The sequence below is a fragment of the Mustelus asterias genome (assembly GCF_964213995.1).
Source record: "Mustelus asterias chromosome 26 unlocalized genomic scaffold, sMusAst1.hap1.1 SUPER_26_unloc_35, whole genome shotgun sequence".
In the NCBI taxonomy this organism is placed as follows: domain Eukaryota; kingdom Metazoa; phylum Chordata; class Chondrichthyes; order Carcharhiniformes; family Triakidae; genus Mustelus; species Mustelus asterias.
The window spans coordinates 29,331-43,647 of NW_027590104.1; positions in this window are offsets into that span (position 1 = coordinate 29,331).

The window sequence follows — 14,317 nt, forward strand, 5'->3', positions numbered from 1 at the left end:
AACTAACATCAGGAACGGGAGTGCCCCTTGCTCTGCGATTCCAATCCTGCAACTTCATGGCTCCCCTGTTCAATACTCTTCTTACAATGCTGCTGCAATATTTTCATCGGCACAATAAGCCTCACTTAATCTGCATCTCAGAAAGTTCTGCAAACTGAGTATCAAAAGATAATTGCATTAAATGCATTGTACTGTCATGGTTTTGTTCAGTCTCTTTTACTTCATACCATTGTCATTGTGCCAAGAGGAGATGATTAAACAATTGGATTCAACCCTTAATTTCAGCTTTGGAATTGTTTGTGTTTCCAGCAAAATGTTTTTGTTTAAAGCCTTTATTGTGGGTTTTGACAAAACGATTGAAATGCGTTCATCTGTCTTGGTGAAGTTAGCGCCATTGACTCAATCTTGCTATGCTCATGTAAAGTGTTTAGCTGGCAGCTAATACCCAAGTACAAATGTATATTCTGAAATGGTTGTCATCGGCTTCACACATCAATATCTTTGGTGCTAAACAAATAATGTTGGTGTTTAAATACATTGCATCACTGGAACTAGTTTTCGATGCAATAGGAATTACACTATCTAAAAGCTAAACTAAAGTCCCATTATTTGAAATCTCCTTGGTTTTAAATACGATGCTATTGCAACTTCTGAAGGCCTGTGGAATATGAACAATTACTTGGAGTCATAGATGTTTACAGCATGGCAACAGGCCCTTCGGCCCAACTTGTCCATGCTGCCCTTTCTTTTTTAAAACCCCTAAGCTAATCCCAATTGCCCGCATTTGGCCCATATCCCTCTAAACCCATCGTACCCATGGAACTGTCTAGTATTTGTGCGGAACACAAGTCGAGACAAAACTTTGTCATAGAAGCATGGAAGGTAAGACAGGAGGAGTCCATTTGGCCCTTCGAGCCTGCTCCGCCATTCATTGTGATTATGGCTGATTGTCCAACTCCATAGCCTTAATCCTGCTTTCTCCCCATAACCTTTTTATCCCATTCGTCCCAAGTGCTAGATCGAGTCACCTCTTGAATGCATTCAATGTTTTGGCATCAACACCTTCCCGCGGTAATGAATTCCACAGGGCTCACCATGCTTTGGCTGAAGAAATGTCTCCTGGTTTCGTCCTAAATGGTCTACCCCAAATCCTCAGACTGTGACCCCTAGTTCTGGACACTCCCACCATCAGGAACATCCTCCCTGCATCCGCCCTGTCTAGTCCTGTTCGAATTTTATAAGTCTCTATGAGATCCCCCCCTCATTCATCTGACCTCCAGTGAAAACAATCCTAACCTGGTCAATCTCTCCTCATACGTCAGTCCATTTTACCCACTGCACTAAGCTTTGATCTCAGTGAGAAGTCCCACAACACCAGGTTAAAGTCCAACAGGTTTATTTGGTATCACGAGCTTTCGGAGCGCTGCTCCTTCCTCAGGTGAGTCACCTGATTAAGGAGCATGATAGCCATGATGTGGAGATGCCGGCGTTGGACCGGGGCGGGAATGGTAAGAAGTCTCACAACGCCAGGTTAATATTAATCAGGTGATGAAGGAGCAGTGCTCCGAAAGCTCATGATTCCAAATAAACCTGTTGGACTTTAACCTGGTGCTGTGAGACTTCTTACTGGATAGTATAGTGTCATCTCTTAAAGAAATCAGTTGCCGTTTTAGTTGAATTTTGAAGTTGCCAAAGTGGAACAAGGTGTGTGGCCCCAGAAAGTTCAGTTCTAAAATATAACCTGCCACCGCACGGTGGCACAGTGGTTAGCACTGCTGCCTCACAGCGCCAGGGACCCAGGTTCGATTCCCGGCTTGGGTTACTGTCTGTACGGAGTCTCCCTGTGTCTGTGTGAGTTTCCTCCAGGTGCTCTGGTTTCCTCCTACAGTCTGAAAGATGTGCTGGTTAGGGTGCATTGGCCATGCTAAATTCTCCCTCAGTGTAACCCGAACAGGTGCCGGAGTGTGGCGACGAGGGGATTTTCACAGTAACTTCATTGCAGTGTTAATGTGAGCCTACTGATGATACTAATAAATAAACTTTAAAACTTGACAAAAAGTGAACGCTAACGTTTTACTCAAACTCTGATTAACTATTTTTTAAAACTGCTGATTAATTTTATTTCTTTCGAATGGGAGATCATGGCCAACTCTGAGTAATGCATTTTCTTCCAGTCAGCTGCAACATTCTTGGCTCGAGGTTCGATGATTATCATAGAAACTCGACAGTGCAGAAGGAGGCCATTCAGCCCATCGAGTCTGCACTGACAGCAATCCCACCCCAGGCCCTATCCCCACAACCCCACACATTTACCCCGCTAATCCCTCTAACCTACACATCCCTGGACACTTTGGGCAATTTAGCATAGCCCATCAACCTGACCCCCACATCTTTGGAGTGTGGGAGGAAACCGGAGCACCCGGAGGAAACCCATGCAGACACAGGGAGAACGCGCAGACTCCACACAGACGGCCACCCAAACCGGGAATCAAACCCGGATCACTGGAGCTGTGAGGCAGCAGTGCTAACCACTGTGCCACCGTGCTGCTCCTATTGATTCAATTCCAAAGTCATACAAAAGGATAATATATAAGCAAGTTTTCTTTTCTTTTAAACTTATTTGTACAAGAGGAGGGATGTTAGTACTTGGGAAATAAGCTGGGCAGTTGTTGCTGTGCCCAGAACTTCCTTTTCAACATTATAATAAGGCATATGTACAGCAAAGCTCTCTCCAATCTGCCTTAAATTAATATCATCCTTCCATTCTCATCCCATGTTCAGTGGCGTGATTAGTTTCCACTTTCAAAACATCTATTATTGTGGACTTCCCAAATAAGATTACAATTTGATGAATGCATTTAGAGACAGTATTCTTGGTGTCATGCCCATTGAAAGTTGATTGGAAACTCAATCAGTTAATTTAGGATTCTCAACGCCCATCAACGGTGATAGATTTTCATCCCATAATCTGGGCTTCAGAAATTAAAGGTCAATGTATTAACAAATGGGACCGCACAATCTCCTTTCCTCTCTAACTTCATCCATTCCCAAACCAGAGCAGTATCTGATCAGATAATGAAACCTTGAGCTGAAATATCAAAGAGCATTTTCAACAACTTACTTCTAGATGATGAAAAATTGAAGGTAGAAGTTCAGGACCATGAATATGGGTTCGAGGCTCTCCGATAACAAATTCTATTCCAGGACCATAACTCACAGCGCAGGGAGAGGCCATTCGTCCAATTGTAGCCATGCTAGCTCTTTGCTAAATCTAATTCCACTTCCCCTGCATTCTCCATTAAGCCTGCACCTTCCTCTGCTTCAAATATTTATCTCATTTTCCTTCAAAGAATGCAGCGATCTCTACCTGAACGGTTCTAGAACATAGAACATAGAACAGTACAGCACAGAACAGGCCCTTCGGCCCACGATGTTGTGCCGAGCTTTATCTGAAACCAAGATCAAGCTATCCCACTCCCTATCATCCTGGTGTGCTCCATGTGCCTATCCAATAACTGCTTAAATGTTCCTCAAGTGTCTGACTCCACTATCACTGCAGGCAGTCCATTCCACACCCCAACCACTCTCTGCGTAAAGAACCTACCTCTGATATCCTTCCTGTATCTCCCACCATGAACCCTATAGTTATGCCCCTTTGTAATAGCTCCATCCACCCCAGGAAATAGTCTTTGAACGTTCACTCTATCTATCCCCTTCATCATTTTATAAACCTCTATTAAGTCTCCCCTCAGCCTACTCCGCTCCGGAGAGAAGAGCCCTAGCTCCCTCAACCTTTCCTCATAAGACCTACCCTGCAAACCAAGCAGCATCCTGGTAAATCTCCTCTGCACTCTTTCCAGCGCTTCTACATCCTTCTTATAGTGAGGTGACCAGAACTGCACACAATATTCCAAATGTGGTCTCACCAAGGTCCTGTACAGTTGCATCATAACCCCACGGCTCTTAAACTCCAACCCCCTGTTAATAAAAGCTAACACACTATAGGCCTTCTTCACAGCTCTATCCACTTGAGTGGCAACCTTTAGAGATCTGTGGATATGAACCCCAAGATCTCTCTGTTCCTCCACAGTCTTCAGAACCCTACCTTTGACCCTGTAATCCACATTTAAATTAGTCCTACCAAAAGGAATCACCTCACATTTATCAGGGTTAAACTCCATTTGCCATTTTTCAGCCCAGCTTTGCATCCTATCTATGTCTCTTTGCAGCCTACAACAGCCCTCCACCTCATCCACTACTCCACCAATCTTGGTGTCATCAGCAAATTTACTGATCCACCCTTCAGCCCCCTCCTCTAAGTCATTAATAAAAATCACAAAGAGCAGAGGACCAAGCACTGATCCCTGCGGCACTCCGCTAGCAACCTGCCTCCAATCCGAAAATTTTCCATCGACCATCACCCTCTGTCTTCGATCAGACAGCCAGTTACCTATCCAATCGGCCAACTTTCCCTCTATCCCACACCTCCTCACTTTCATCATAGGCCGACCATGGGGGACCTTATCAAACGCCTTACTAAAATCCATGTATATGACATCAACTGCCCTACCTTCATCAACACACTTAGTTACCTCCTCAAAAAATTCGATCAAATTTGTGAGGCACGACTTTCCCTTCATGAATCCGTGCTGACTATCCCGGATTAATCCGCATCTTTCTAAATGGTCGTAAATCCCATCTCTAAGGACCTTTTCCATGAATTTACCAACCACCGAAGTAAGACTAACCGGTCTATAATTACCAGGGTCATTTCTATTCCCTTTCTTAAACAGAGGAACAACATTCGCCATTCTCCAGTCCTCTGGCACCATCCCCGTGGACAGCGAGGACCCAAAGATCAAAGCCAAAGGCTCTGCAATCTCATCCCTTGCCTCCCAAAGAATCCTCGGATACATTTCATCAGGCCCAGGGGACTTATCGACCTTCAGTTTATTCAAAACTGCCAGGACATCCTCCCTCCGAACATCTATTTCCTCCAGCCTATTAGCCTGTAACACCTTCTCTTCCTGAAAAACATGGCCCCTCTCCTTGGTGAACACTGAAGAAAAGTATTCATTCATCACCTCGCCTATCTCTACTGACTCCATACACAAGTTCCCACTACTGTTCTTGACAGGCCCTAACCTCACCCTGGTCATTCTTTTATTCCTCACATAAGAGTAAAAAGCCTTGGGGTTTTCCTTGATCCGACCCGCCAAGGACTTCTCGTGTCCCCTCCTAGCTCTCCTAAGCCCCTTTTTCAGCTCATTCCTTGCTAACTTGTAACCCTTAATCCAGCCATCTGAACCTTGTTTCCTCATCCCTCCATAAGCTTCCCTCTTCCTTTTCACAAGACATTACAGCTCTTTCGTGAACCATGGTTCCCTCACTCGGCCATTTCCTCCCTGCCTGACAGGGACATACCTATCAAGGAAACCCAGTATTTGTTCCTTGAAAAAGTTCCACTTTTAATTAGTTCCTTTCTCTGACAGTTTCTGTTCCCAACAGGGTGCTGGGGAGAGGAGGGTTACTGAGTGACAGTCTCAGGGAGCTGGATTAACATCAGTACATATGCAGTCAGTAACACAGGGTGCTGGGGGAGATAGGGGTTACTGAGTGACAGTGTGAGGGTGCTGGATTAACATCAGTACAGATACAGTCAGTAACACAGGGTGCTGGGGGAGAGGGGTTACTGAGTGACAGTGTGAGGGAGCTGGATTAACATCAGTACAGATACAGTCAGTAACACAGGGTGCTGGGGGAGAGGGGTTACTGAGTGACAGTGTGAGGGAGCTGGATTAACATCAGTACAGATACAGTCAGTAACACAGGGTGCTGGGGGAGAGGGGTTACTGAGTGACAGTGTGAGGGTGCTGGATTAACATCAGTACAGATACAGTCAGTAACACAGGGTGCTGGGGGAGAGGGGTTACTGAGTGACAGTGTGAGGGAGCTGGATTAACATCAGTACAGATACAGTCAGTAACACAGGGTGCAGGGGGAGAGAGGGGTTACTGAGTGACAGTGTGAAGGTGCTCGATTAACATCAGTACAGATACAGTAAGTATCACAGGGTGCTGGGGGAGAGGGGTTACTGAGTGACAGTGTGAGGGAGCTGGATTAACATCAGTACAGATACAGTCAGTAACACAGGGTGCTGGGGGAGAGGGGTTACTGAGTTACAGTGTGAGGGAGCTGGATTAACATCAGTACAGATACAGTCAGTAACACAGGGTGCTGGGGGAGAGGGGTTACTGAGTGACAGTGTGAGGGAGCTGGATTAACATCAGTACAGATACAGTCAGTAACACAGGGTGCAGGGGGAGAGAGGGGTTACTGAGTGACAGTGTGAAGGTGCTCGATTAACATCAGTACAGATACAGTCAGTAACACAGGGTGCTGGGGGAGAGGGGTTACTGAGTGACAGTGTGAGGGAGCTGGATTAACATCAGTACAGACACAGTCAGTAACACAGGGTGCTGGGGGAGAGGGGTTACTGAATTACAGTGTGAGGGAGCTGGATTAACATCAGTACAGACACAGTCAGTAACACAGGGTGCTGGGGGGAGAGGGGTTACTGAGTGACAGTGTGAGGGAGCTGGATTAACATCAGTACAGACACAGTCAGTAACACAGGGTGCTGGGGGAGAGGGGTTACTGAGTTACAGTGTGAGGGAGCACCCATCTGCAGCTCCTCCAAAACCGTGTTAGGGAACTGGAGCTGGAGTTGGATGAATTTAGGATCATTAGGGACGCAGAGATGGCCATAGACAGAAGCTTTAGGAATACAGTTACTCCGAGGAATGAAAACAGATGGGTGACGGTGAGAGGGGCTGGGAGGAAGCAGTCCGTGCAGGGATCCCCGGTGGTCGTTCCCCTTAGCAACAAGTATTCCGCTTTGGATACGGTTGAGGGGGATGACATACCAGTGGTGAGCCGCAGTGAGAGGATCTCCAGCACTGTGTCCGTCTCTGTGGCTCGGGAAAAACAGCACCCGAGCTGTCTTCAGCAAAAACAAGTGTAGCTGCATGAGAAAGAACATCTTTTTTTTTAAACGCACCCCGGCTGGGATCTGGAAGTTGGAGCCTGTGGTTATTTCGTTTGTCATTTTGCTCTCATGAGCTGTATTTCCGTTATTCTTGCAAACCCAATAGTTCATCTGAGACTCTACAGTGGAGATTAACTCTTTCATATCTCACATAGATCTCTGAAGATGGGAGGACAGATAGAATCATAGAATTGTACATCTCAGAAGGAGGCCATTTGCCCAATAGTGTCTGCACCAGGTCTGGAAAGAGCTACCCAGCTAGTCCCATTCCCCAGCCCTATCTCTGTAACCCTCTCAATCCATCACTTTCAAACATGTATCCAGCTCTCTTTTGAAACCACCTGTGGAATTCGTCTCCACCCAATTCCCAGGCAGCCCATTGCAAATCCCAGCAACTCTCCGAGTAAAGAGGTTTCTCCTCATCTCACTCCCAGCTCTCTTGCTGACCATCTTGAAATTGTGACCCCCCTCGTCACTGACAAATCACAGAATGGGAACACAATATCCTTCTTCACCCTGTCAACATTGTTCATCATTCTGAACACCTCAATACGGTCACCTCTTAACCTTCTCTTCTCCAAGGAGAAGAAGCCCAATTTCTCCAATCTTTCCTTGTATCTAAAATTCCTCATTCTTGTGTCATTCTAGTGAATCTACTTTGCACTCTCTCTCTCTGTCTCGGGCTTTAACATCCTCCCTTAAATGAGGTGCCCAGAACTGACCACAATATTCCCCATGTGGTCTGACGAATGAATTGCACAGGTGTGGTGTCACTTCCTTGCTTTTATATTCTCTGCCTCTATTCATAAACCCCAGGATCCTATCAGCCTTCTTAACAACTGTTTCATCTTGCCTGGCTACCTTCAGAGAATGAAGCACTTGAGCCCCTCAAAGTTGTACCATTGTGGTTGGTTTGTCTCCCCATGTTTCTTCCACCAAAATCCATTCCCTCACATTTCACGGCATTGAAATTCACCTTCCAGGTGTCTGCCCATTTGGCCAACTGGTCCATGTCCCTCTGAAGTCAAAGAGTCATAGAGGTTTACAGCATGGAAACAGGCCCTTCGGCCCAACTTCTCCATGTCGTCCAGTTTTTAACCACTAAAGTCATCCCAATTGCCCGCATTTGTCCCATTTCCCTCCACACCCATCTTATCCATGGAACTGTCGAAACGCTTTTTAAAAGGCAAAATTGTATCTGCCTCTGGCAGCTCGTTCCAGACTCTCACCACCCTCTGTGTGAACAAAATGCACCCGTGGACCATTTTGTCTCTCTCCATTCTCAGTTCATACATTAACAGTCACAGTCAGAGCATCGAATCAGTGTAACTGTCTTGGTGTGGCAGCAGTTGGATGAACAAGTGAATCCATTCCCCCACACACACCGCAGCTTAATGAATCTCTCTATTGTGAACTCACTGGTGTCTCAGTAGGTTGGATACACCGCTCAGCATCTTCCTCACAATTCACTCTTCTCTCTACCTTAGCATCATCTGCAAATTTAGAGATTGGGCCCTCAACACCCAGCTCTCAGTTGTTTATATAAGTCAGAAAAAGCAAGGGACCCAACGCTGATCCCTGGGGAACACCACTTTCAACTCGTCTCCAGTCTGAGAAGTGCCGATCTCTACACACACTCTGTTTCCTATTTCTTGGTAAGGAGTCTAACAACACCAGGTTAAAGTCCAACAGGTTTATTTGGTCGCAAACGCCACGAGCTTTCGGAGCGCTGCTCCTTCGTCATGTGAGTGGGAGATCTGCTCATAAACAGCAAACCGGGCATATAAAGACACAAACTCAATTGACAGAATAATGAATAATGATTGGAATGCGAGTCTTTATAGCTAATTAAGTCTTAAAAGTACAGACAATGTGAGTGGAGAGAGCATTAGCACAGGTTAAAGAGATGTGTATTGTCTCCAGACAGGACAGCCAGTGAGACTTTGCAAGTCCAGGCAAGTTGTGGAAGTTACAGATAGTGTGACATGAACCCAAGATCCCGGTTGATGCCGTCCTCATGTGTGCAGATCCTGGTTATCAGTCTCTGCTCAGCGACTCTGCGCTGTCGTGTGTTGTGAAGGCCGCCTTTGAGAATGCTTACCTGAAGATCAGAGGCTGAATGCCCGTGACCGCTGAAGTGCTCCCCAACAGGAAGAGAACAGTCTTGCCTGGTGATTGTCGAGCGGTGTTCATTCATCTGTTGTCGTAGCGTCTGCATGGTCCTGTCACTTAGCCAACTTCTAATCCATGCTGCCAAGGATCCATCCATCCAAAGCATTTCTCATTGGCTCATTTGCATGTCAGTGGAGAGGTGAAAAAGACGTGTGGAACACTTCCCTTGATCAATGGTGCAATAGATTTCAAAAGCAGGGAAGCCATGTTGGAGTAGTATAGAACTTGTGTTAGGCCACAGCTAGAGAACTATGTGTAGTTTGGATCGCCACAGTATAGGAAGGGTGTGATTGCACTGGAGGGGGTGCAGAGAACATTCACCAGGATAGGTCTGAGCGTGAGTGTTACAGCTATGAAGAGAACTATCGACAGCACGGTGGCACAGTGGTTGGCACAGCTGCCTCACAGCACCAGGGACCCAGGTTCGATTCCCGGCTTGGGTCACTGTCTGTGTGGAGTCTCCCTGTTCTCCCCGTGTCTGCGTGGGTTTCCTCCGGGTGCTCCGGTTTCCTCTCACAGTCTGAAAGACGTGCTGGTTAGGTGCATTGACCATGCTAAATTCACCCTCCCTACCCGATTTTTACAGATGAACCATAGGAAGCATTCTTTCTGTTTTTATCACAGCTTGCTGTGGCTCCTGCTCTGCCCAAGACTGCAAGAAATTTAAAGGTCATGAATGTAGCCCAGTCCATCACGGAAACCAGCCTCCTGTCCATTGACTCTGTCTACGCTTTCCGCTGCCTCAGACAAGCAGCCAGCATAATCAAGGATCCCATGAACCCTGGACATTCTCTCTTCCACCTTCTTCCACCGGGAAATAAATACAAAAGTCTGAGTTCACATGCCAACCTACTCAAGAACATCTTCTTCCCTGCTGCTGTCAGACTTTTGAATGGACCGATCTCGCACTAAGTTGATCTTTCTCAACACCCCAGCTATGACTATACCATTATATTCTGCACTCTCTCCTTTCTTTCTCTATGAACGGTATGCTTTGCCTGTATACGATGCAAGAAACAATACTTTTCACTGTATGCTAATACATGTGACAATAATAAATCAAATCAAATCAAAACAGGTGCCAGAGTATGGCGACTCGGGGATTTTCGCATTAACTTCATTGCAGTGTTAATGCAAGCTTACCAATAAATAAAACTTCAAAACCAGAGGCTGGTTAGGCTTGGGTTGTTTTTGTTGGAGCAGAGAAGACTGAGGGGCGACCTGATGGAGGTGGACAAGATGATGAGATTGATGGACAGAGTGGATAAGGAGCTGCTGCTGCCCTGAGCTGAAGAGCATCACAAAGGGACATGGGTTCAAGGTGAGGGGCAGGAGGTTTAGGGGGGGAATGTGAGGATGAACATTTTACCCAGAGAGTGGTGACGGTCTGGAATGCGCTGCCTGGGACGGTGGGAGAGACGGGTTGTCCCACATCCTTTAAAAAGTAGCTGGATAAGCACTTGGCACATCATCACATTCAGGGCTATGGGCCAAGTGCTGCTAAACGAGGTGAGGTAGGTATGTTAAGTTTTTCTCATATATCGGTTCAGACTCGATGGGTTGAAGTGTCTCTTCTGCACTGAATGAATCTGTGATTTTGTGATGAAGAAATGATTTTAATGTAGTGACTGCTGGTATCCGGAATGTTCTGCCTGAGCCAGAGGTGGAAGAAGATTCCATCAAGAGGAAATTGAATGGGAAGCCAAAGGGAAAATATTGACAGGGTTACGGGGAGAGAGTGGAGGAATAGGAATAGTGAAACTGCTCTTGCAGCGTGTCCATCTGGCTTGATGGGCTGAGTGGCCTCCTGTGCTGTCCCCATTCTATGATTCACACACAAGTTAACTTCTCAGTGTCTATTGGGCCCCACTCATTCCTCCATTTTCAGTCACAGCATTTCAAGTAAAGTTTATTTATTAGTCACAAGTAGGCTGACATTCACACTGCAGTGAAGTTACTGTGAAAATCTCCGAGTCACCCGCCGCCTGTTCGGGGACACTGATGGGCAGTTTACTATGGCCAATCCACCTAACCTGCTGATCTTTGGAGTGTGAGCAGAAAGCGGAGCACCCGGAGGAAACCCACGCAGACACGGGGAGAACGTGCAGATTTCACACAGACAGTGACCCAAGCCTGGAATCGAACCCGTCTTCCTGGTGCTGTGAGGCAGCAGTGATAACCACTGTGCGAACGTGCCACCCCCATCTCGAGTTCAGATCCCAGTACTTTTTAGTTGGAGCAGTGAGGAGTAAAAAAAAGGAATGAGTGTGTGTGAGCGTCGGTGCGCTTATGTTTCTGTATTTCTGTGTGTCTGTGTGAGAGAGTTTCCAAGTGTGTGCATGTGTTTGTGTGTGTGTGTGTGTGTATTTCAACGTGTTTCTGTGTGTCTGTATTTGTGTGTGACTTTCTGTGTGCACGTGTGTGTGAATGTGTGTCTGTGGGTGAGTGAATGTATGTGACTGTGAGTGTGTGTGTGTGTGTTTATGAATTTGGGTGTCTCTGTGAATGAGTGTCTGTGGGTGAGTGAATGTATGTGACTGTGAGTGTGTGTGTGTGTGTTTATGAATTTGGGTGTCTCTGTGAATGAGTGTCTGTGTGTCCGTGAGTGTGCATCTGTGAATGTGTGTCTATGAATGTGTGCCTGTGAATGTGTGCGTGTGTCTGTGAATGTGTGTCTGTGAATGTGTCTGACTGTGTGTGTCTCTCTGTTGTGTGTGTGTGTCTACATGTGTTTGCGTCTCTGAGAGTGTGTCTATCTGTGAATGTGTGTCTGTGTCTCTGTTGTGTGTGTGTCTACATGTGTTTGCGTCTCTGAGTGTGTGTCTGTGACTGTGTGTGTGTCTCTGTTGTGTGTGTGTCTACGTGCGTTTGCGTCTCTGAGAGTGTGTCTGTCTGTGAATGTGTGTCTGAGTGTGTGTCTGAGTGTCTCAGTGTATGTGAGTGTCTGTCTGTGTGTGTTTATGTCTCTGTGGGTGTGTGTGTCTGCATGAGTGGTGGAGCAGGCTCGATGGGTTGAATGGCCGACAACTACACATATTTGAGATTTTAATATATTGACACAGATGCATGCTATCACCACCCCCCCCACCCCAACCGCCCCCCACCCCCACCCCCCCACACAGGCCTCGAATTCAGGCCTAGTCACACAGGCCTCGAATTCAGGCCTAGTCACACAGGCCTCGAATTCAGGCCTAGTCACACAGGCCTCGAATTCAGGCCTAGTCACACAGGCCTCGAATTCAGGCCTAGTCACACAGGCCTCGAATTCAGGCCTAGTCACACAGGCCTCGAATTCAGGCCTAGTCACACAGGCCTTGAATTGAGGCCAGGTCACACAGGCCTTGAATTGAGGCCAGGTCACACCGGCCATGAATTGAGGCCTTGTCACACAGGCCTCGAATTGAGGCCTAGTCACACAGGCCTTGAATTGAGGCCAGGTCACACAGGCCTTGAATTGAGGCCAGGGCACACCGGCCATGAATTGAGGTCTTGTCACACAGGCCTCGAATTGAGGCCTAGTCACACAGGCCTTGAATTGAGGCCTAGTCACACAGGCCTTGAATTGGTGCCTAGTCACACAGGCCTTGAATTGGTGCCTAGTCACACAGGCCTTGAATTCAGGACTAGTCACACAGACCTTAATTGAGGCTCAGTGAAACAGAACAATCCTTTCCATCCACAAATCCCAGTGCCCTGTCTAGCAACGCAAGTAGGACTCTGGGATGGAGAACAAGCCTTTCATCAGGCTCAGGAATGTGAATTTCAGCTCCCTCTCCCTCCCAAATGCTTCACAGTGAGAGAGGCAGACTGAGAATGTTACAAAGAGAAACTCAGTAAAAGTAGATTGAAGCGCTGCCCTGGGCTCTCACACAGCACCGTGACATTACTGAGAGTAAAACACAGGCACTGTCCAATTGGCCAATTAAACCGGGTCCCAATCGCAGCCTTTTTCATTCCAAGCCCCTGTGAGAACTCGATCAAACATCCTCTCTGCAGCTCTGCCTTACCCTGTTCCTCTCTATATCCCACCCTCCTTTCCCTCAATCTTTTATGTTTAAAATGTGGACACTGATACAGTGTTAGGAGTATGGGGCAGGGAGGAGGCACAGAGCATGAGTGCACAGCAAGATCCCACACACACACACAAACAGTCTGAACATGGCCAGATACAATGTGATATTTAAGTGAGGATTGAGGTGAAGTCAGTGGGAATGAGGGACCACACCTCTCCCTCTCTCCGCCCCTCTTCCTTCCACCCCTCCCCAGTTAAAATAAGGGGACATCACTCCAGGTTTGGTGCTGTTTGTACATTTGATATGAACAGGGAACCTTCCACTTCTAGCACAGTCACTCCTCTCTGTTTCTCTCTCTGATTCCCTCTCTCTTTTACCTCCACCATCTCTGCCCCTATCCACCCCCCTCTTCTCTCTCCTGCACTTGATGATCTATCTCTGTTCTCTCTCTCTCTGCCTGTTTACCTCCCCCTATCTCTGTACGTACCCATCGCCCTCCTCGCTCTCTCGCCTGCTCTGGATAATCTCCCTGTCTCTCTGATGATGAATCTGGATTGAAATGCTCTCTGAAAGGTTTCTGTCTGACCATTTTAAATCATGTCACCCTGTGACCACTGTTTGTGTTGATCACTGATTCACATTGAGAAATTAGGCTGGGGGCAGTGGTGGGAGATGGAAGCAATCACAGTCAGTTGTCAGTACACTGAATTTGGGGAGCGGAACCATGGTCTCCCAGCAGGATAGGCTGCAGGCAAAATACACACAGCAAGATCCCACAAGCAAACTGCTCTGTTACCGTCCCATCCCCCCGCCCCTCACCGTTACCCTCCATTTCCCATTTCTCTCCCTGATAACTCACAATCAAAGGAGAACGATGGGAGACAGAGAGAGCGAGAACAGGAAAACCCACAATCACATCCTGAATTAAATGAATTATTTTGTTTTTAACCATCGAGTTCTCCCACTTCAGCACTGACACTGTTCGGGAATGAAGCAAATACAAAAGGACATTCTGAGGGCCCTCTGAGATTAGGCCTTGAATTGAGGCCTAGTCACAGAGGCTGCATTAAACCTCGGGGACAGA